We start from the raw sequence: 23,388 nt of genomic DNA on the forward strand, positions 1-23,388 counted from the left end.
AAATAAGGTTCCTGATATTTGAAAGAAATGTGAGTACTTCAATCGTCATTTCATTTGCAAGAATCTATGCCAGAGCAGGGTGGAAACCATTCCCACTGACTTGAAATGCATGGTGAATAAAGGAAGCTAATGCCAGGATTGGAAATACTCAGGCCACTGGGTCCATAGCCGTGATGTAGCTCTTAGTATCTGCCATGTGAACTTTCTCACTGGTAGGCTTTGGACCACACACCAACTCTGTCCAGGCTTTCTCAAGGAAATGCAAGCAAAACTCAGGTTTGTCCAAAAACTTCCAGACTAAGAGTAGGACTCACCACACTAGTTATAGTATTGCTTACAAGTGATCTTTACTGTGCTACTAGTCTTGAAATAAAACAAAAAATCTGTTTTTAAGGTAAGACTACACAGCTAGAGCTATCCAGAGACTTCCCTCACAAAACATCTTCTGTTAGAAAGCTGAACAGGATGAAACGAAGTGTACTGCTAAGTGTCAGCTTTGATCTGCCAATAAAAGCAAAAAAGGCTTGCTAAAGAAATTTGCCTTTTTCTAAGGAAACCCTTTCAATTGTGTGCAACACTACCTACACCAAGCCAGTCTGCCTGCGAGCTGCCATAGTTTGGGACCTAGGAGTCTTGCCTGGAAACGGGAGCTCTTAAGTTTTCCAGTCTGCATCAGTGAGTTGGAAGGCTTGGGCCCAGCTCCTCAGGGCCCCAGAACAGCCAGGCTCCCAGCCACCAGGATGAGAGGATGAAACAGAATGTCAGAGTGCTCCTGAAGCATGTGCTTCTTTCTAAATCTCAGTTGGAGAGTTGTGTGCATGGGGGAAGCAAAACTATCCAAGATACTGTAGTAATAAAATACATATATTTACATTTTTTAAGTGGACCTTGACATTATGTTCTTTGGCTCTATAGAACAGGTGACTTAAAATCCTAACTTTCACTATAAGATCTCAGACCTTCAATGCTTTTGAAAAGATGATGCTTTTGAAGATGTGGATGTTGGAACTAAGCCGTTGTGTTCAACAGTTTTCACTCAGGTGACCTTCGTGTCATAGCTGGGATATTTGCTTTCTTGTAGAGAACCAAGCTGTTGCTGCTTCAACCCTTTTTGAGCTCTGAGATTTTTAGGCATATTGTTTTTACTAGGCTAGATGAGTACCTACATATGTGCAGTTGTAAAGAAATCAAATACTACAGCTGGAAACTGTGAGATCACTCTTGTGCTGCCCCAGCCTCTCATTTACCATGAAAACAAACATAGCTCTTTCCTAATGTCTGCCAGCCGGAAGTCAGTGGGGAGGCAGGGGAAAGTTTTGTTGCTTTTTCTTTTTTCTTTTTCTTTTTTTCTTTTTTTCTGTTTTTCTTTTTTTCTTTTTTCTTTTTTTCTTTTTTTCTTTTTTTCTCTCTTTCTCTTTCTCTTTCTCTTTCTCTTTCTCTTTCTCTTTCTCTTTCTCTTTCTCTTTCTCTTTCTCTTTCTCTTTCTCTTTCTCTTTCTCTTTCTCTTTCTCTTTCTCTTTCTCTTTCTCTTTCTCTTTCTCTTTCTCTTTCTCTTTCTCTTTTTCCTCTCCTTGAAAAAAAGAAGGTCAACTATTTTGGGAAACCAGAACCACACAGCATTTAGAAGAATTCTTCTCTCTCTTCTCTGTGATTAGAGAAGCCTGCTGACAAACAGTAACTGTTGAGTACAGCTGTGTAGATGGACTAGAGGTACATACATATTTCTTGTTACAGAAACGCACCTTGATAAAGACAGAGTAGATAATATGCTGTATTTTGCTGTGACAACAGTTGAACTATAACACAGACTCCATAGATCACTATACTGGATAAGTTGGTTCTTCAGGTACAATTAGTCAGCTGATGTGTTGAATGCAGGGACTGATTTCTATCTGCTGCTTCTAACATGCCTATGCCTATGTCACTTCATTTCTTAAGGCTTCATCCATCTAGGACAGGGAGAAATTCTTGCTTGCGGGATGCAGAGAGAAGAAAAAAAAGAAAAAAAAATAATTAAAACAGTAAGAAACCTAAACTTGAAATCTAGGAAGTTCCTTATTTGTCTGAAGAAACTGCAGAATGTTTGGTTAATGACACCTTGTTGTGGGGTGCCTGCATATCCTGTCTGGAGTTTGGGTGTTTCTACATTTTTCTGGCAAACAGCCCCAGTGGAGTCTGCAAAAGAAAAATACAGACAAGCTTCTTGTGACTCTCTTCTTTGTATTTGTGACTATCCTTACTTTCCTTAGATTTCACCTCATGAAACCTGTATTTATACTTTTGAAATGGTCTATGAAATTTCTGTGGTCTTCTGTTCTTCTAGAGGAGTTTCATAAAATGAAGATTCCTTTGTATTTTTTAAATCCTATTCTGCAACTTAATTATTTTTCTTCAAGATTTTTCTTTTTCTCAGTAAGTGTATTACTTTTCTGTGCATACATTCATATTTGGCTTCCATTCTCCATGTTTACATTGCAAATACTATCAGGCTGCTGTTTACAGTCCTTTCTGTGAGAGCTCTTGGATGTTCTCTAAATGTGTTTATACAGGAAATTAAATAAGCATTACTCAGCTCAGAAACTTCCCTAGTTCTCATCATATGGATCTGGTAATCTGATGCTCAAATGGCTGGAGTATTCCATGAGGGATCATATGGAAACTGTGTAAAATTGGACTGTTAAAATGTCCGTTCTGCACTATCTCACGATGCATATGTGCGTGCAACATGAAGTTGTACTGATCTTTGCAGCTGTGTTGCAAGCTGTTGCATAATTGGCTGTCTGCAGTCATTCCTAGGTGTCCTTTGTTCTTTCTTCCTTGAGTTTTTTCATCTGATTGTGGGCATACGTGAGGATGTCTTCTTCCAGATGGATTCAACCACTTGTGTAGTCTTCTAGTGGCCATGCCTCCTTTGTTCTGTAGCATTTGTGGAAAGTCTGTGTTTCCGCTTCTCCTAGATAATTTAGGAAGAACTATTTGATATTCTCTCTCCATTCTTTCAGAAAGGGTATAGATAAAATGCCTAGGAAAGATATTCTGATTTGAATCTGACTGATTTAAATGAGCATGATCTTGCTGTTCAGTGTACCAGTTGTGTCATGTGGTCACCAGAGGTAGGTGCTTCAGTGCAGGCCTCTTCTACAAGGCACTGTTCTGCTGCACCGATAGGGAGTTTGTCATCTCTTCTTTACTCAAGCTCTTCCCCCTGCTATTCGCAATAGTCCTAGCAATTGGAGCTGTTTCCTTCCTCTAGTTGTAATTTGTGATGCCCTCTCCATTTGCCTGCAATACTGTGTCTGTTAACTGGCTTCACAGGCAGTGATCTCTCCTATTCGGACAGGAAATGCAGTGAGGAATAGCCAGCTGGAGTCCCAAGAGAAAGATCTTTCCCTGGTGTTGAATGTGAACAGCCTCCTCAGACCATGTTTACAGTAGCCTTTTACTTCCTAATATTCACACTGTTATAACCACCATTTTTCCTTCAGATATGGTGTCATGAGTAAAATTCCTTTGCTTACTGGTGATTTAATTACAGCATTTTCCAACCTTTTCAGCTCAGGTTGTGATAACATAGGATCGTAAAATTGTTTGAATTGGAAGGGACCCCTAAGGATCACCTAGTTCAACTCCCTGCAATGAACAGAGACATCTACAGCAATTTGTCATATTTATGTTAAATAGGACTTAAGACAATTTAAAGTATTTAAAATATTAATTTTAAAATATAATATATGCTATAGCAAAAACCATATTTTTAGTAAGAAAAATAACTTAAATGTCTTCTGTAGCATTTTTCTGCCAATAGAAGCATAGAATGGAGGGAAGAAAAAAAAAACAACAAAAAAACGACTTGGGAGATCTGATTTGTCCAGTGCCTGAGCTAGCTGTTACATTTTTATCAAGATGTTTCGAGACTCCATGTTCTCATTGAGTAAAATTTAATTCATAGAGTTAAAATGTTTTGAATGCTACAGGGAAGGGATGGGATGCATTGTGGCCAAAAGTCAGATAGTTGTCTCTTATCTAACAATGTTTGTGCCTCTCTGTTACCAATCAGAAAATCATTAGATTATTTGGAAAGACAACCAGTGAGGCTGATGCTGGCTGTGAAATTCTCCATAACTTGTTATGAATCTCAGTGCCCAGATTATTACTTTAAATTACCAATTCATTAGTTCATTCTCTTATTTCTTGATTGGCTCTGTGATGGGACTGCAACCAGGCGGGATTACTACTGGATGGTTTTGGAGCAGATTCAGTCAAGGGTTAAAAGATGGCTATTACCAAAATCCAAAACATTTATTCTTTCATTGCTCATCTTCTCTTCTCAGATGTCATCCTATGAATGCAGTATGACACATCAAAAAACCCCAACAAAACCCTCCAACAAATATTTGTTCACAGTAGGTGTATGATTCATGAGGCGTTGTCCTGCCAGCATATGGACATGCTGTTTTATCCTGTTTATTATTAACTACTTGGAATCTTACGAACTTCTCCAATATTGCTTTACTTCAGAGTTTATTTTGGAAACTACATATTTTCCTTTGTTTGTGATGCTATAAACAATATAATTTCATGAATCACCATGCCATAAGGACTGTTATATTTAATATTCTTAATAGAAGGCACTGGCATCAATAAGTTGTTTTGTAATAATGGGTGGGGACTTAGTGTGGGTTTTCTCACCATAGCCAAGGAAAGTCCATGGCACAGTATAAGGTAGCCTGATCCAAAGTGGATACCTGATAGTAGAGGTAAAATGTGTTTCACCGTCTCTTAATGGTCTACATTTGACTTTAGATGCACGAGTCATTTACTTCTTTTTAAAAACCATTAATAGAAAACAGCCTGTGTCCAGAGTGATTCATCTGAGATATATGAGAGACCTAAACTTGGGATGAGACGATTGCTCTCTGATAGTCCCTAAGTTTCTCTCTTGAATAATCTCTTGAATAACGTGGATAAATCTTTGACAAGGTTTTGTGGAGGCTACCCAACTTTTACACGGGTAAAAGTAGATAAGGTAAGTCTTTCCTACAAAGAGAGCCATATTGTTCAAAGAAAGTTAGATTCCACTATTCCTTCTCACACTCTTAAATGGAGTCATATTCAAAGAGGGGGGAACTGATAGATACCAATGAAATTATTTTGGCACATATTTCTGAGAAATGCAGAAGGACTTCAGTATAGTCCTGAATGAAAAAGGAGACTTTTTTAATTAACATGCATGCAAATACAACAGTACATTATAATTTATTGAATAGCTACATGAAATTGATGTGATTAACATGGAATATAAATTGAGTCACAGAATTTGTGATAATTCTCTATTGCTACTTTCTCAATTTGCAAAAGCCTCAGTTTAGAAGAAGACGCTTTAGTGAAATTCTTCTGTTTCAGAAAGTAGGACTGAAACTTTCTAGGACTGAAAGGTAGGAATGAGACTTAGTATATGCTCTGTTGTGATGAAAATTCTTGCAGCAAGCCCTAACATGTCAGTGGCTGAAATACTGGGTGTAACAAACTTGCGAAAAAAAGCTATTTTCACTATTGTTCTTATCACTAGACACAAAGGTTTCTTAAATTCTTTGTGCACTAGTTTGTTCTGAAAGTAGTGCCTTCTATTTATTTCCCTGGAAATCGCAATAGCTATGAAGAGCACAATGACGTTATTTGATACAGCACATTCTAAGCTACAAAACAGTCTTTTTAATACAGTCACCACCATTAGATATGGAGTTTTGCTGTCAATAAACAAGCACCTGCATGCCGTGCTAGTAAATATCTACTCCAGTGGAGAGCTGTTTCACAGCTGCCATGATGGCATCGTTGCTAGGAAAATGTTGCCTATGCGGTCCATCTATCATCAGACCAAACTGGATTGTGGAGTCATAACTAGCTTTCTTACACGTCAGCATCTAAGTTTGTTAATTTCTGTTTTCTATGACAGTATTTCATTTTTTCTTCTCACTCCAGTTTGACAATGAAGTGACTTGTGTTTGGTAGTAGTATCAATATCACTAGGCCAAGATATGTTACTATGTACCTATTTAAATTCAGGGTAATTCAAGGGTACCAGGCAATTTTTGAAGTCTTACCTAACATTGTATTGGAATTCTTTTAGCGAATCAAGAATTTGTTCAAAATATATTTAAGAATTAGCACTTAGTCCTTGAAGAATCTGCTAGTGCTTTCCAGTACATGAATTAGCACTATTTGTATGTTTTTGTATCTTGCAAAGCCAAAAAAATCTTCAGCAAATTGCTCTTTTGTGTAGATTCATACACAATTGGCATTATTTAGCAAAGCATGTGCAACATAAATGACTCATTAATATTTTGAAGTTTAATATGCTAGAGGGAGAAAAGAAATCCAATTATACAAACTCTTGTAGCAATAAATATTTTATTTTGCTTCTGTTGTGATGTTCATTGACTGTAAGCCACACAAATCAGAATTTCTATTCTTTGCTTATCCAGCTGCTGCTGTTACTTGTTTCATTCACAGTGCTTTTGCATGAAGCAGCAAGCTGACACTTGCCATGTTTTTTATTCATTTTTCTCAGAGCACTAGATTGAGATGACATAGTTTTTGAACCACGTTTGAATCTATGAACTATGTTTGATTTTTGTAGGCAGAAATCCAGAAGCAGTACATCTTTGTAACTGTTCTGATCTGAAAAATTCTAGGCATTTTAAAAAGAGATTAGTATGGATAGCCTATAGTTACAGAAATTGAAGCAGATCTTGTTTAGCCTTGTGTCCCTAGGTCATTTAGCAGTGTTATCTGGATTTCACCCATAACTCACAGAAATAGGATTGGAAATTTTTAATTGCTTGTATGATTTGTGGTCTGAGTAACTGTGGGAACTTTTGGTTGCTGTGGTTTTCTTCATTTCTAAGGTATTTCTTGTAGCTAGGAACTTGAACCTGGAGCACTTGAGGTCTGACGCTGATTCTCACTTTAACTGGAAAGATAATCAATCTTTCTGTCCTTCTGACAGGCATAAATTCATCAGTTAGTTTCATTGCAAGAATAACTCATATTTGGAGCTGTTCAAGTTCAGTGAAAAGAACCTTAACTAAGATCTATCCTCCCATGTTCAATAGTAATTTTATGTATTTCCTTCATTGAAATAGAAAGTGTTTTTCCTCCATGTACATGGCTTGAGGCCTTTCAGACCACAAAATAATGGAACAAGAGTTCTTGTGAGCTAGGTCTAATGAGAGTTGAAGACTGAATTTGAGATAAACAGGGTCTGACAACTTTCCATTCCCTTATTTCTAGGACTCACTTTTAACTGTAAAGGAAAATAAATAGTAAGGACAAATAAAACCCCTGAATTTTAAGTTAGTATACTTGAATAAAAATGACTTTAAAACAGTTAAGCTCTTTAAAAATCACTTGTGTGAAAGAATAACAAAACTGTCTGTAGTTTTAGAAGTAACTTTCATATTCTTCCCCTTTCATCTCCCTTATTTCAACATACATGGTGAAATCCACAGAGATTTACATACAGATATTTTATCTGTAAATCTATCTAATTGTGCTTTGAAGGTTTCTATCAGTACTCTTTTCCAGTACCTTGTAAATCATTACTTTAAACACATATTTCCCAGATATCCTTGCTCCAAACATCTGCGTGGAAGTCTGTTGAAAGAAATGGGAATCCTTTTTACTGGCTGTCATGGATCAGATCTCCCAGAGATACTTTGGCCTAAGTTTCATGTTTGCTTAGGCACAATGATATGAATCACATTTCACTCTTCTTTAAAGAATGAGCTGCTTGTTAACTGTAGTCACAACTAAGCTGGAGACAGACTGGTGAGGAAAGTATAGCTTAATAGTAGCTGAAGTTTAAACCTGAATTTTGATGAGAAAAGTAATGCACGCAGTTTATACTAATTCTGAGTCATACTGCATTGTGATTTTTTGAAAATTTTCAATTTCGTCTATTTAAATTTTATCATGGAAGAAAACTGCTGTTATTTATGTGCTGAAATATATTGAATAATATTTTTTTATGTTCTTGTACTGGCATAAAAACATTGAATACATATTGGAAGAGAGAGTTGTCCTTCCTGTTTTCCACTTTATGCTCTCTACTCAAGATACTTTAAATAATTACATGCTCTCATCTGTACCTGATTGATTTTAATGATATCAGAGTGACTGCAAATGCAATTCTGTACTCCATAAGTCATCCAGTAATTATTTCTGTGAGAAGTTGCAGAATTTTCCTGAAAAGTACCTCAAATGTTTCCATCAGAGGTGAATATGTTTCTGGGAGGCGGGTTGCTGTGAAGTCTGTCTTTGCTCTGAAAATTTGGTCACAAAAGGTACTCTGTCAATACAATGTCAATGTGACAAATATAACTTTAATTATAAATCTAGCATTTATTTTGATCACAAAAAAACATGAGAATTTTTTTTAATGATACACAAGGAAAAACAGTCTGTTTTGGAAGCACAGGGAAGGAAAAACCTGCATGTCCTCCCTTTTTTTTCTTTTTCTCTGACAACAGGCAGTGAAAGGGTTTAGGGAAGTGGATGGTGTCCTTAAGAAATGAGCAAAGATCATTGTGGTGGAGAGAGAGGGGAGAGAAGTTTGAGGGAAAGCAGAAAATGCTGTTGTTGGAGAGGCTGAGGCATTGGAATCAGGGTGATATATACTTTTCATTATCAGGAACAATTATTCCAGCAAGAACAGCATGAGACTTCATGAAATGTTTTTAAACTCAGTCTCCTGATAGGAGAGCATTACATAACTTGTGCTTTGTGAACACTGGCAACCCGCAACCTACAGAAAGACACAGCCAGAAGCAATGCGCTCAGCTGCTTGCTTAAAAAAAAAATAAAATCTGAGTCAAGCGTTAAACAGGCAAACTTATCTTTACCCTTCCCCCATTCTCTCCATCAACAGAAGCCTGGTTTTCATCACAGATTAATAAGTGAAACCTTTTATCATTTTACCATGCTTCCCGCAGCCTTTTGGTAGAAATTAACAATGCTCCAAGTCAACACTGCCACAGTGCTTAAGATGTCTTTGCATGTATGTTCACTTGAAAGAGCAGTGACGGTGGGGTTAGAGAAAGGGTTTTAAACTGCCTGAGAATATAACCTCAGAAACTCTGGGATGTTCTTGATTGCACCTGGTTTGACAAATGTCTGTTGGAGAGGTCTTATTATTGCTTTTGTCTTTCAGTTTTATAATAACTACTATTTTGTTAAAAAGAGTCTTTGTTACATATTCTGTTGTCTCCTGAAGTGACTATTTGTATCAATAGCTGTTAAGGAAATATGTGTAAGTGCTCAGGAATTCTAATTAAGCAGACTCAGCTGGAGCAAATAGCTGGAGGATTTCACAAGACTGTTTTGAAATTATAGGCAGGCCAGAAAACCAGGGAAATTCTTGAACTTTGGAGTTCTACCACAGTGGACTTAGCCACTAAATCTTACTTATTTGTTTTCATATCAATGGGTTTGTACACCATATTATTTCATAATCCCTGTTGGTAGTTGTTCCTCTTTTTTACTTTCTCTTCCATCTGCATCTAGAAAAGATGCAATTTAGCCAAGCAAGCAGAACCTGTTTTGCATTTCTCAGAGAAGACTTTATGGAACTAAGTACTATACAACTTAGTTGGGTTGACATGATTTATTTATGAGAAAACAAAATGGTTAATTGTCCTTAGAGGTAGAGACAATCAAGCACTCAAGAGGAATTCAGTTGTAGGTAGTCACTGAAATTATGAAACTCTAATAGTTAAAGCTAATATTAAGTCTACTGTAATATATTTTCTGTGTAGTATACTCATTACAAAAAAAAAAGGCTAAAATTTTCTGTTATGCAACTCTTTATATCTCTTTATTATATGGTAAACACTTCTCTGTTTTGTTTTCCAAGGTCCATCATTCTCTGTCTAATCTACCCTTGCTAACAAAAATGACAGTAACAAGCCAGAGAGCCAGAGCATTCTCTGTCCCTTTGTTTTCACTCTGCTGGATGAACACATGTTTTTCCCTTTGCCTTTTCTCCTTTTTTTGTCAGGTAAAGGAAGACATTTGTATGTTGCACTAAGGAAAAGTGATTGAAAAGTGGAAGACCATACTTTTCTGTTCAGCAAGCTGCAATCTGTTTTCAGTCTGATGTTTGGTGAAAGGAAGCTTCAGAGCTGTGGGCCAGCTGCCAGGAATGTCTGATTTCCTTTCCACCCATTCCTATGATCCTCCCTTTTGGCAGTGATTACCGATGACCACAGCTGTCATGCTAGGTCATGGTAAGCTGTCAAGCAAGGTAGTACACAAATTGTACAAGGCCCAGACCTTGATTTGTGCTGAAGAACAGAATCTTAAACTGAATCTAGTATCAGCAGCATGCAGTATTGGACTGATGTCAGCTTATTCTGATTTCTTGAGAAGGTAGACAAATAGAAGTTATTTCTCTAACAAACAAAGCTTCCTCACAACTTTTTCGTAGCTAGTGATATCCCAAAGCAAAAGGAAGGGCTGTAATGTCAGTAACAACAAAATTGGCTAAGTCCTCCCAGCCAGCTGAAACTATAAATAGCACTTTGGCTTGCTCTTGCTCATAAAAATGTAATAACACAGGAGAACTCCATAATCATAAGTCAATAATCAGAAGAATAGAGTTCAGATGGCTGTGCTGCATGCAGCACTTTGAAGGGGTGACCAATGGTTGACCAGATGTCAATGCGGTGGATGTGGCTGAAAATCACAACAGAATTGCAGGCTTTGGTTCAGAAAATGATGAATGTTGTTGTCAAGGACATAATTTTCTATAAAGAGGACTTTTATTCTATGAAAGGTAGCATTTTGTTAAGCTTCACGTGTTCAGTGCCAAGTGCAAAAATGTCTACTGAAGAGGTAGTGCTTTACTATGTCTTATACTGTACTGGCTTCATAATGAGCTTTTTGCTGTAACATCTGCTCTTCTTCTAACAGCGTATTAAATAGCGTGACTAAAATCCATTAGGTGTTTGCTCTGTATGTCTTTCTCAAAAGATAGTGGCATTTGTATAGGAGCGTCTGTTTTAAAAACATGCAAGAATAGGTAGCTTTCTGTTTTTCAGAAGGGGGGAGGGGCAGGAAAAAAAGTTAACCCCTGTGGGGCAGGAGGTCGTGTGTGCTGAGACTGTCCATTGTTTTTGTGGGAGTTTATAGCAGCCTTAGGCTGGCAGAGCCATGAAACTTGCCTTAAAAATAGCCTTGGGTATATGAGATGTAGCTGATGTTGTTTTCCTCCAGTTCTCTTTTTTAGAAGACAAGATCTGCTCCTTGGAGTCTTACTGCAGATGGAGGGATGATCCACCTTAGCAAGTCCCATCTCAACTTCATCTGGGTTTGATTTAGTTAGGTCACTCTGAAAATAATGGGTTTTTTTTTAGTTTTATGGAAGCCACAACAGCTACAAAGAACACAATAACACTATTTGAAGGAGCAAATAGTCACCACCACTAGCTGTGCAAGGTCCTGCATGCTGTGCTTGTGAAAGTCTCTAACAGCAGAGGTGACCCAATGTTCCACAGCTGCTATGATGATGTTGTTGCTAGGAAAATGTTTCTCATGCAGTCCATCTTTCATTGGTTCAAACCGGTGGAAGTCAGAAGGCGCCAAATCTGGACTGTACAGTAGATGTGTTAGGATGATCTAAAGAATACTTGAAGTGTGCTCCAAAGTCTTCAAACTGGCATGGGGCCTGGTGTTACAGTGTTGCAAGAGAAAGATTGTCCTATTCTCTGGTCTAACTCTGGAAGTTCAAGCCTTCAGTTTAGTCAGTGTCACAATGTAGTGGTCAAAATTGATGGTTTGTCTGGATTCCAGGAAATCCAGTAGGATCATCCCTTTCCTATCCCATAACACAGTCTGTATCACTTTACCTAGAGGCTGCGTCTTGAACTTTTTCTTTGATGGAGTGGCCATCCAGAACATGGCTTGTCCTTCATACTGCAGTTGGCACTGCTGAAACGTATCACACACTGCCTTACTGTGTGCACATCCACTGTTTGGTCTCCATAAACGTTCAACAAGTGTCAGTGAATATCAATAGGTACCATTTTTTTTCTGCATGGAGGAGTTCAATGACATACCTTTGCTTCATCCACATTTCCATGTCAGACACCATTCTGTCAGATTGCCCCTTTGCTGCCACCTGTTGTACAGTGACAAAGAGTAACAATATTGGTGGAGAGATTCAGCCTTTATTGCCATACCACCAACATCCACCTCTGATGTCATGGGCCAACATAATAAATTGACATTCAGATCGGCCATTGTACTTTGAAACAATAAGCACAGTTGCACTCCTTTTACCTTCTGTTAAAAAAAAATAAATACCTATGGTCTAGTAACAGATCATACATTGAATTCTATTAAATTTGATTTTATTAAGCTCTTACACAAAGTTTGGAGAAGATTCCAGGAACTCTCTGGACAAGTGCCAGTTTCTTTACGTTTCTCCTGGTCAAACAAGGCAACTAATGACTGCTTTCACAAGGCTGGGGAATCCACAGCTACAGTTAAGAGGGGGGGGGGGGGGGGGGGAAAAAAAAAAAAAAAAAAGCTGTAATAAATAAACAAGTCTGTTCACAAACCCTTCCTCAGGAAACCAGCATGGGAAGTGCAAGCATTTAGAATGACAATCCAACATGTTCTGCCAAAGTGCAACTTTCCAAAACAGCTGTAGAAATGGCTACAGTTTCCTTGAATTTTCATTTTAATAGCATTAATAAGCTCAACTGTTTATATGTTAATCTAATTGTTTTCATGCTATCAACTTTATCTATAAGTAAAAAAACTTGCAGAAGTAACGCTCAAGAGACAGCGACAAACGAGTAAATGCTACACTCTGTGAACTCAGCTACCTTCCAGTCTCCATTCAGGTACAGTTGGTTTTGAGACTGTGACAGAAGCTGCCGTTTGGTTGCCCTGTGGGATGCCACGTTTGCTTCATTTGTGCAGAAAGCTTTTCATAACTGTCCCATGTCTGGAGCTCTCAGGAATGAATATGCTTCCTCTCTTTGAATAATGGCTGAACTCCCAGTGGAAGAGGATATATTTAAATAACCACGTTGCCATGTGGAGTATCTCATGATTTCAATCCTCAGAGTCCCTGAGCTATCTGTACACATATTTATAATCAGCCTGGTGAGCACTCTCCCTGGCTATTTATCACCTGTGAGGCTGTGTTTCCATTTCACAAGTGTAATTCTATAACATAAGAAGATGGTATGTTCTGTGATTAGCAAATTTATATATGTATTTTTCTCCAAGAATGGAAGGTTCCTAATACAGGACAAACAGCTTCCTTTGTGTAATATTATATATTTTTTCTCTTTCCTTTGCTGTCTTCAAGAATGGTGGAAGATAATATGCTGAGGCATCGAAAAACTTCTGTATCCGGTGCTTGCTGCCATGTTAGTGAATTAAGCTTTCTGCAAGTATTTGCAACTGGAATTACCTATGCCCACACTAATGAACTCTCCTATACTCCAAACATACCCTTGACTTCTGGGAGCAGTCTCTTGCCTATACTATCTCCTGAGCTGTGAAGAAGAATTAACTGAAACCTAGCACTCTCCTGAATGCTAACTGGCACACACACTGAAACTGTGTCAGTGATGCTCTACCATTTGAACAGGAAATGTATTTGGTGTTTTGTTTAATTTACCCATACAGGTGCAGATCTTGTCTATAGTCAGACTTGTCTGTCCTGGTCAAAACAGAGGGATCAAGTTTCTAAAGTGAAATTCAGATGCTAACATTTCAATTTAGGTTGGGAGCCCATAAGACCGACCTTAACCTTGGTGGTTTCTGAAAGCCCAGAGAGGCATACAATTTTGTTGTTAACTTCTTTACATTGCACTGTCTTTTATTCAGAAGTAATATTATTTTGGTAAGACTGAGTGTCCTGGCACTAAAGCATTAATAGAAGTCACAGAATGGTTTTCTGAGTTGACATTTCCTGAAGAACTGGGTTTGGTAGGTCTGTTTGTGGGAGCAGTAGTCTGTTGAGCACAGAAGCCAGCAGCTGCAGCCACTTGTATTCAGAATCCTGGGTTGTGATGATAGCTGTTAGCTGCATTGGAGCTCCTGCTTAAATGGTCAAAGCCACATCTTTCACCTCAGGTAAGACCTACCAAAGCTGGTTGTTGCCTGTTTCCTGCAGAAGCCTTCTGTATTCTGGGCTGTAGATAAGGTGAATGGTAATATTAGCACTGGCTGTGTTTAAGATGCTCTGCACTTTAAAGAAAGGAAGGATTCCAGGTGTGGTTCTTTGTTTGGCATTTCATTCAGCAGGTATGTATTGTCTGAGGGTTCTGGCTGCTGGAGATCCCATTGCCAGGGATGAAGCTGCTTTTAGATGGCACAGGAGTTGCTATCTGGGCTGAGACTGTATGGCCCCCTCTTAGAGCAGATTACCTGTAGCATAATATTCCCATATGATGGCTCCACTGAAGATGCAAGCATAACTGAGGAAATCGAAGGCAGGTATCCTCAGTTAACGGTTGGTTGTCTGATCAGTGTAAATTACATGGCTGTAAATAGAAGTGGAGCTTTGTAGCTAGAATGCTCTTGTCTGTCTCTGCAGAAGTTGTGCTAGGAGGAGAAGGAAAGAGACATTTTCCACTGATCAGCTCTGCATGAGAATTGTCTGCCTCTTGCAGCAGTTGTCCACATTTTCACTTGTCTTGTCAACCAGTCTTGTTCTTACATTCACATCTTATGCTTTCCACAGGGGTGCCTCAAAAGTTCTTTAATTGTGTGCTCATTAGTACAGACATATGCTGTATCTCAGACTATCCTTTCTATCACAAATGGGCAGTTAAATATCTTGAACTCCAGGAATCCTAAGAGGCAGGAGATTGCTGTGACCTGAGTATCCTGGGTAGAGCTTTCAGGCTGACTAAAAATTACCTTCTGCCACTACACTATTATTTCTCTTTAATTTTTACTGTGGACACCTGAAGATACTATTATCTTCCTGCCTGATAATAAGAGTGTACTTTGTCTTTGTCCTGTGGGGCTTTTTTTTTTTCTTTTTTTTTTTTTTTCTTTTTTTTTTTTGGTCTAATCTGGGATGTGTAGTAAGTTTTAAAATAGAAAAAAAAAAAAAAAGAGAAATCACAATAAACAAATGAAAATCTTTTAAAAACAGGAAATGCAGAAATAAGTTTTCAGGATAAAGTCCATCAAGCAACAGCTTCAGGGTGGTGGATTTTGTACTCAGAAGGTTCCACTGATCAAAGCTCATATACTACTGATGCAATAACTCTATAAGATATCAGAGAACTGAATGCTCACTTTTTGGAAGCTGCAAACTGGCTCATATTGATAATCAGAAACTAGAATCAATGCTCAGTTTTGAAAACTTAGATTTGTAGTTGTAAAATAAATCTTCTTACTTTTAGAGCAGTATTTTATGTGCACGGTAAGGATGGAGTACTAATTTAAAACTGTGTAAGAATGACATATTTTGATAACAGGAACTATTTTGAAAGCTGGGTCAGCCCAAACGTTTAGAAAGATTATCAAGCAAAAACTTTAAAGCAAAAAAACTTATTAAATGAATGCAAAATTATATTTTGATTGCAGTCTGGATTGACATTCAGTTAAGGTTAGACTTATGAACATTTATGTATAGTACTTCAGTACCTTGACAGAAACTCAGGTTAAGATGTGAAGCAGATTTGCCAGAATAGTGCTTAACGCTCTGTGAAGAAGTGCATTCTGCTAGAGTTAAGAATTGGACTGGAAATTACTGGATTTCTCTGGAAGGAGGCAGCAGACAAAAAGCTGTTTTCCCCAGGGTACTGGGGAGCTAGGGCACTGAGGCTCATGAGGAGCACTGCTGACTCAGGCTCTGCGGGAAGGCACTGAGGAAATCACTGCCCTTCACATTGCTGCTGACCATCACATGGGTTTTCCTGACTGGAAAAGAGATGGGGGGGCTGAGGTTGTTGGGGAGGAAGCAGAACCCAGGACCATTGACCTCGATCTAAACACAATGCAGAGAAAGACAATAAACTCCAGGAGGAAAAACACAGAAGTGATTTACCTAGGAGGAAGTGAGAATATTAAATTCTTTCAAGTAACTTCAGGAGGTGTAGTAGAGGAAATCTATTGAGAACACACAGGGAAAGCAGCTGTCTGTAGCCAGCGAGCCATGTGACATGCTGAAGTGGTTGTCTGCTACACAACTCGTACTTTACAAATGACTGAATCTGTTAATGCTGTGGGATTATTGAATTGGTGCATTCACATTGCTTTTCTGTGTCTGGAAAAGTAGAAATGTTAGAAACTGTCATAAATTCATCCTCATTTATCTCCTTATCTCAGTGTGCATTCCACATAGCAAAATTGTAAACCCATTTCTCCAGTGTTGACAAAGATGTGGGTCATAGTGACATGTGATGAGTATCATCTCCTCAGAGCTCTGCGTTGTCTATTTCAGCTGCTACTACCTTTCTCTCTTCCATCCAAAAATATGTTGTGTTTAATGCAGACTAGAACTGTAATGATGAGAGTTGCCAAAGAATTTGCTGTTTTCCTTTTCTGGACAGTTTTCATAAGTTTGTCACCATGGCTGTAGGCATTTGCAAGACTTCTGTTTTTGCTGCTTTTCCTTACCAGGGTATGAGAAGATAGTTGTGTGATAAATAAATGAGAAATTGGCTGGAAAGTCAGTTTGAACCACTGAACAAGTTATAAATAGAAACTTAAAGTATCTCTCCCTCTAAATAGAAATTCCTTGATTTTATTCATTACAGTATTATGTTACATCGACTCTGGTTTCCATATAACAGAAGTGTACATCATATCCTTGACACATCCTTAAGTTCTTACACATAGAGATCAATTAACATATGTCAAGAGTAATTCTTATATTGTAACCGTGCCTGGCTGACTGACAGCACTTTTGCATACTGAGGAGACAGAACACCAGATTTTAGGTATCTTGAAGGAAGAATGTCCCATCCGCTGCTGCTAATCAAATAATGAGAAGTACTCTCTCTCCAATCTCTTAAATTTGGTAATTTTATAGGTTGTACCCCAGACTAAAACTTAACACATTTTGAACTTGAAAAAACACATGACATTCTCTCTCTTATAAAGTACATTTGCGGGAAAGGCCGCTAGAAAACCATGAATTTACATCTTTGGAGTGTTTCCTTATGTAAGAAAGTGACAAAAAGGCAGGTAAACTCTTCCCATTCTCTTACCCCCAGTCAAATTAACACAAAGTAGGTGCAATTCTATAATTAAGTGAAAATAAACTTCTTTCTGTTCTTCGAACTGATGCCATATTGCCAGGTAATTGCAGTCTCTTTTGTATTTATGCCTAGGACATTGTGCTCACATTCAGTGCTATGTAAGAAAATCCAGCAAAATTTCATTTTGCAATGTTGAAAGCAGTTGTTGTTTCAAGGAAAATAATAACTTTTATCAAGTTGACAGTTGTGACTAAGTATGCCCAAGCAGAAGACGTATTGAGTAAGATGGCACAATTGAAAGCATCTTTATTTTCTGCCTATTGCCCAGAGCACCAGAGAAACTGTTCCTCAGTAGCTATCACAGAGCATATGGCTGAAGAAGGTACATTCCAGTTTCTTGCTCTCAATATGTTTAATCGCCCCATGTTTGGGTACAACTTTTTTTTTATTGCCTGTACTAATACTGTAAGTGACTGAATATATGGAGATATATCTGACCATAACAATATTTCCTTGGCATTAGTGGTTTCAAGCAATGATATCAGAAAATAAGGATCTGAGAAAATCTTTGAAAAAGAATCTTTCTAGCTTTGATGCTGTTGAACCAACCAGCAATGAGAGTGGTTACATATTTTGTTGAATGCTTGCTCATTCTGCATCATTAAAGATATGTTCAGGGCACCCAATTTTTATTATTGTAACTAAAAGAATTCCTGAGTGTAGGAGTAATTCTGGGAAAGCAGCAATCACTATCAGTAAAAGAGATTGATTTATGTTGACAATTGTCTCTCTTATATTTTGTTTCCAATCCTTTTAATTTGGGAAGATCTAGATATCAAATGCATAGGAATTTTGTGACAAGGATTTTAGATTCAGTCTTAGATTTTAGATTAATGCTTTCCAGTTTTGTTTCATCCTTCTTAAAACCACTGGCACTGTTGAATAGACAGCGTGTAGAGCACATGCAGCTTTACTTTTGATTTGTGTAACTTTCTTCCTTTGGATAATCTAAAATTAAGTAGTCTGGTCTCAACTGCAGATTTTCAAACTGTAAATCAATCCTACCTACACATGCGTAATAAACGGCCTGCTGCCATGGAGTGGCATGGTGACACTGGCACTTGCTGCAGGATGTTTGGTCTGTTAGCAGACTGGAGAAAGGTGGGAAGTACATGTGGACTTATTGGAATGTATCTGAAGAGTAATGGCTTATAAAGACTTGCCATAAATAATAATTGCCCAAGGTGATATTCATTTTAATGAATGCTTTACTGGTTTCTTTTCCCTAGTAGGAGACTCTCAGACTTCTTAATATAGGCACAGAACGAGCTCTTTGTGCTACGGCTGTCTACCTTCAGCACTTTGTTTTCTTCTCGGCTATCCCCTGTTGCTGGCTTCCAGTTCCTCACTGCCTCCAGCTGTGAGGGCAAAGTTTACAGTGTCTTCAAAACCTGTTGTTTGTTTTCGTTGGTTGGGTCAAGGCTTTGTAAGGCACAAGATGAACTGTGTCTGTTCCTTGCCTACTGGATGGCCCCAGGCAGCAGGGAGAATGTTCCTGCAGCTTAGCCCTGCCACAAGCAAGGACTGAGAGTGGAAGACTCAAGGTTGTGTCTGCAGTAAGGCAGTGCTACAAGTTATCTTGGTAGCACAATGAAGATTAGCTGGATAATTTTTAAAACTGTCGTCAAAGACATACTTCAGACAATTTTGCAGGAAAGCAATGTATCCACAAGGCATACATTATCAGGCTCTCTCTTTGGCTCATCTTTGTCTACAGATTATTTGCTAGATTCAGGTTCCCTTTTTCTTTTTTTTCTTCCTTCTAAATTTTCTGATGGTACCTTGCCTAATGGAAAGCAACTTCATGTTCTGCACTACAGTTCTAACATAATGTCTTCCACAATGTCACAAAACCAGAATAGTGATTCTCCATCAAAGCGCTTTGTGTTCAAGTTCCATGCTACTGAGAGATTATGCCTAACCACCTTAAAATGGTTGAGAGCAGTATTTTTAACTGAGTTAGAATATTTCCTAAAGAAACCTAGAATCTGGGATGGAGTCCAGATGTACGTTTGAGATGACTAAAATGGAAAGTCCTGGCTGTTTTATTAGGCATGCCATTCAGAGTGCAAAACGAAGTGTGAGCAAAGAAAGCATGTTGGCATGGCAACCGCAAGTATAATTCTCAGATTCTGATCTGAGAAGGGAGCCATTTGTCCTAAGAGTCAGCTTGTAGCCCATAAAAGTTTTAAAACAGAGCAACTCACCTTCACCAAAGGCCAGCAACTGGAGAGATGGATAACTCTGAACTCTTTGGCCAACAAAAGAATCTAATTATTCAAGTGGTTGTTGTTCTGGCATAGATGTGTAAAAAGTAATTGCTTTAATTGCAAGCAATCTCTTATGCACAGATGCTCTCGGTTATTTTCAATAAGATATGTGATGTTTGTAAAAAAAAAGAAAGAAAAAAAAACCTTTGCAGAAAATGCACTAGGTGTTAATGATCAAGTAACTAAAATCCCAAATCTGTGATTAATCTGCTGGATCATACTGGAGCTCAGAAATGTATCTGTATGTGTCCACTACTCCTTACAGCTACTTAATTGAAAAGACTAAGAGAAGAAATGAGCATGGGAAAGAAAGCTGTTTTCTAGATTGGTTTACTGAGACTGGAACTGATGGCCGATAGCTTAAACTGCACATGTGACACCAGGTATTTGGATTTGAATTACGTGTTCATTTTCCTTTCAAGATTAGCTGTTTTGGATTTCTGAAAGAGGGGCTGGCTGCACAAACCTCAAAAACATTTGACTTTCATTCCATCTGCCACAACCTCATCTGTCTCCATGGGAAGAAGAAAATTTACAGGAGTTAATGGAGTAATCAACCATCTTTCTTTCTTTCTTTCTTTCTTTCTTTCTTTCTTTCTTTCTTTCTTTCTTTTTTTTTTTTTTTTTTTTTTTTTTTTTTTTTTTTTTTTTTTTTTAACTCATGCAAAAAAATAAGAAGAACCAGAAATATTGAGAATAATTTTGATCTTGCCAGAAAGGCAATTCATGTTCTGGGCTAAAGTTACTTAAATTTGGCTAAGGGTAAGGAACAGTGATCCAGAGGGAATGAAAAGTGACTGAGGGATTCACAATGAAGAGAACTTGGGGCATTCCACTGGAAGGCAGACAAAGCTCAGGCATCTGTATGTGCTCAAAGCCTGAGTATCCTTGTATTGTTTTTACCTCATTGTTTGCAGGTGTCTTCACATAACAGCAGGCAAAGAGATTTGTGCTAACAACCCACGTATTCACTGAAGGCAATAAAATCTTCCATTGTGTAGATAGATGCCTGTGAAGTAGAACTTTCTCAGTTTTCTGACACACCATACCATGCTTTCACTCTGGACAAATTTTAACAGCCTAAGGTATAGCAGCCTTTATCACTGCACTGTGATTTGCTATTTAAAACTGGTATGACCCAGTTGCATTGCTCTTTTTATAGTTGGAAAAAAAAAATCATTAAAAAACACGCAAGACTTGAGCTTCATGCAGTTCTACATTATATTTGGAATGTGCATTCTGAGAAATACTGGCCTATATTAATAATCTGCCTAATATTTTCTTTCATTTATTCTTTAATATTTTCTTTCATTTAGAAAGAAAGGTATTTACAATGCTTTCACTGTGGTAAAAGCCTTCAATAAATTTGCACTTAAAATGTATGTTATTTGGTTGACACTCCATTGACATTAAGAAGCACTGGAAGAAGGTGATAAGCACTGTATTTCCATGTCGTTTGATGACGTATGGGTCCAGAACATGTTGAGACCTGAAATGATTTGTGGTGTTCTTTTATATGGTCCTTCCTTTTCTACTGTTGGTAAACCTGTTGGAATGTTCATCAATAATGATGGAATTTTGCTGTTCAATAACGTTGCCTGGAGCCTGTCTTACTGCCTGCTGAAATCAATGGAAACAAATGCATCAATCTCATGGAAATTTCTTTGCAGTTCTGATATTATTCTCACCACTGTGTTCTTTCTTGTTAGGTTATTTGCAATATAGCAGGAACTAGTGATATCTGTGCTGTGATAAACTCCTCTAAGCACATGCACTGTTAAGTGTTGCCCACTTAGATACAACTTTGAGCTTCATTACAGTAAATGGAGCATAGGAGTGCAGTGACTTAACAATGTATGATGAAAATACTAAAAAGATAGTATTCTTTTATTTCTACTTAGAGTATGCCATATAGTGTCTCCTTTGGAGGAACAGTTTAGTAATTGTCATCTTGCCACCATTTCCTCAAAGTGACTAGATTACCAACAGGTTATGGGGTATACTGAGCCAGTGAATTTAAACCTTGTTATCATTTATAGTTTTCCTCTCTGTCCCTATAATATACCTTCCCATTAGTTAAAAGTGCCATTCCAGGAAATTGCCTGCAAGTGTATGTTTTGATGTGAGAAGGAAAGAAAGCTGTTGCCATATTCCATTCTAATAGTAGCAGGTGCTTAATAAGAAAGTAGATATGTCCTTCGTTATCTGTCAATTCTTTCCCATTTATCTTTCAGTGGTATAGCAACTTCAGAAAGTTCATGCAGACCACTGCATCTCATCATTTTACAGGAAGTCTGTAATGAGGTAATAGAGAGAGAGAGAAGGAATGGCAATAAATTTCCTGGTTACAACTTCCTAGTGGTGCTAGTTGCTGAATTTTATTAGACAGATGCTGGAATATTAGCCATATTAATTAATCATGGCTAAGTGGAAAGACATTTGCCTGTTATCCTCAGGACTAGTAGTTGTGCTAAGTTTTTTTATTTTTTGTCATTTCTTTTCCTGAAAGTATAACTTCTGTTCTGGAATAGAAGAATTAACAGTCCCCCCAAGGTCATGTATACTTTGAACATCCCTAAAATACCTCAGTAGTTTTGATTCAAGGTTTGAGAGCTTTACTTGCTTCTGTTCCACGTTTATTGAATTTGGATAATCATATACGTCTAGTAAAACAATAGCACAAGTAGACAGGTTTGATCTCAGCCTTCAGTATATTTTCTCTTACTCTGTATTTTTCTGCTTTTTCCGCCTTTTTCTGCTTCTGTGAATTCAGGAAGAAAAATGTTTCTAGGTAAATATTTTCAGGTAGAAAAATATTTCTACATAAAGTACTTTTAATCCAGAATGAATGAGATTCTTGGGGGAAAGAAATTTGGCAGTTCTGGATAAATTAGGAAGAGCATAACGCCATTGATGAATAATTCCTTGCAGACAAAGCATAGAATATCATCAGAAGTGGGATTGTTTTACAGTAGGACGAGAGGAGGCCAAAGGATGATCATCACCACTTCTATGAAGAGAGGCTGAGGGAGCTGGGCTTGTTAAGCTTACGGAAGAGAAAGTTCTGTAAGGTCTTCAGAAGGAGTGAAGTGACCTTCCAGAAACTAAATGCAGCTCTTAAACAAGATGGAAACCAACACATTATGTGATCTGATAGTTAAAGGGCAAGGGGAAAAATTTTCAAACTGAAAGAGGGGTGATTTAATTAGATAATAGGAGAAAATTCTTCAGAGTGAGGGTGGTGAACAAGAGGAACATGCTGCCCAGAAAAGCTGTGGATTCCCCATTCCTGAAGTGTTCATGGCTGAGTCAGGTGGGGCCCTGGGCAACCTAACCTGGTGAATGGCAATCCTGCTCATAGCAGAGGACTTGAACTTGATCATGGGTGTCAAACTTTTTTTGGCTTGCCTGAGCCTCACTGCATGAACAGGGTTTGCCTTGATTAATTCTTGTTATTCTTTATTGAGTCTTGCTAATTGAAAAAGTGATCTACAAATTCATCTTTATTCTCATGTGACTTTTTATGAACAGTTCACTTTTTCTCTTGTTTCCCCTATTAAAAGCAGAGAAAGCCCACACCTGGGCAAAGGGTTACTCCAGCGATTGTTAGGATTCTGGAGAGTTGACCAGGATTAGCTATCCTGGTTTAAGGTGTCTTTGTTTTTTGCATAGTCTAACAATTCAACATCTTTATTTTCAAGGGTAATTCTGTTGGATTCTGATCTCTGAGTGCCTCCTACTCTTCCACTTGACTTCACTTCAGATGAAAAATAGATCACATATCTTAGTAAAAAGTCTGGTCAGAGATGTTGTGCTGCTTC

The 23,388-nt window shown here is 37.9% G+C and overlaps 2 long non-coding RNA genes across 2 annotated transcripts in view; one reads left to right on the plus strand and one right to left on the minus strand.

Moving 5' to 3' along the window:
• Positions 1–23,388, plus strand: part of LOC128089317 (uncharacterized) — a 287,883-nt gene that overhangs the window by 220,594 nt on the left and 43,901 nt on the right. Inside the window, exon 14 of the long non-coding RNA XR_008210480.1 lies at positions 19,833–19,950. This is a non-coding gene — a long non-coding RNA (uncharacterized LOC128089317). The remainder of the gene's footprint in view (positions 1–19,832; positions 19,951–23,388) is intronic.
• Positions 11,399–13,035, minus strand: LOC128089325 (uncharacterized). Its single transcript, XR_008210482.1, has 2 exons — positions 12,888–13,035; positions 11,399–12,175 (listed from the first exon to the last, which is right to left on the minus strand). It is a non-coding gene; the product is annotated as an uncharacterized LOC128089325 (long non-coding RNA).

The sequence above is a fragment of the Tympanuchus pallidicinctus genome, unplaced genomic scaffold (genome assembly GCF_026119805.1).
Source record: "Tympanuchus pallidicinctus isolate F22 unplaced genomic scaffold, pur_lepc_1.0 scaffold1, whole genome shotgun sequence".
Classification (NCBI taxonomy): Eukaryota; Metazoa; Chordata; class Aves; order Galliformes; family Phasianidae; genus Tympanuchus; species Tympanuchus pallidicinctus.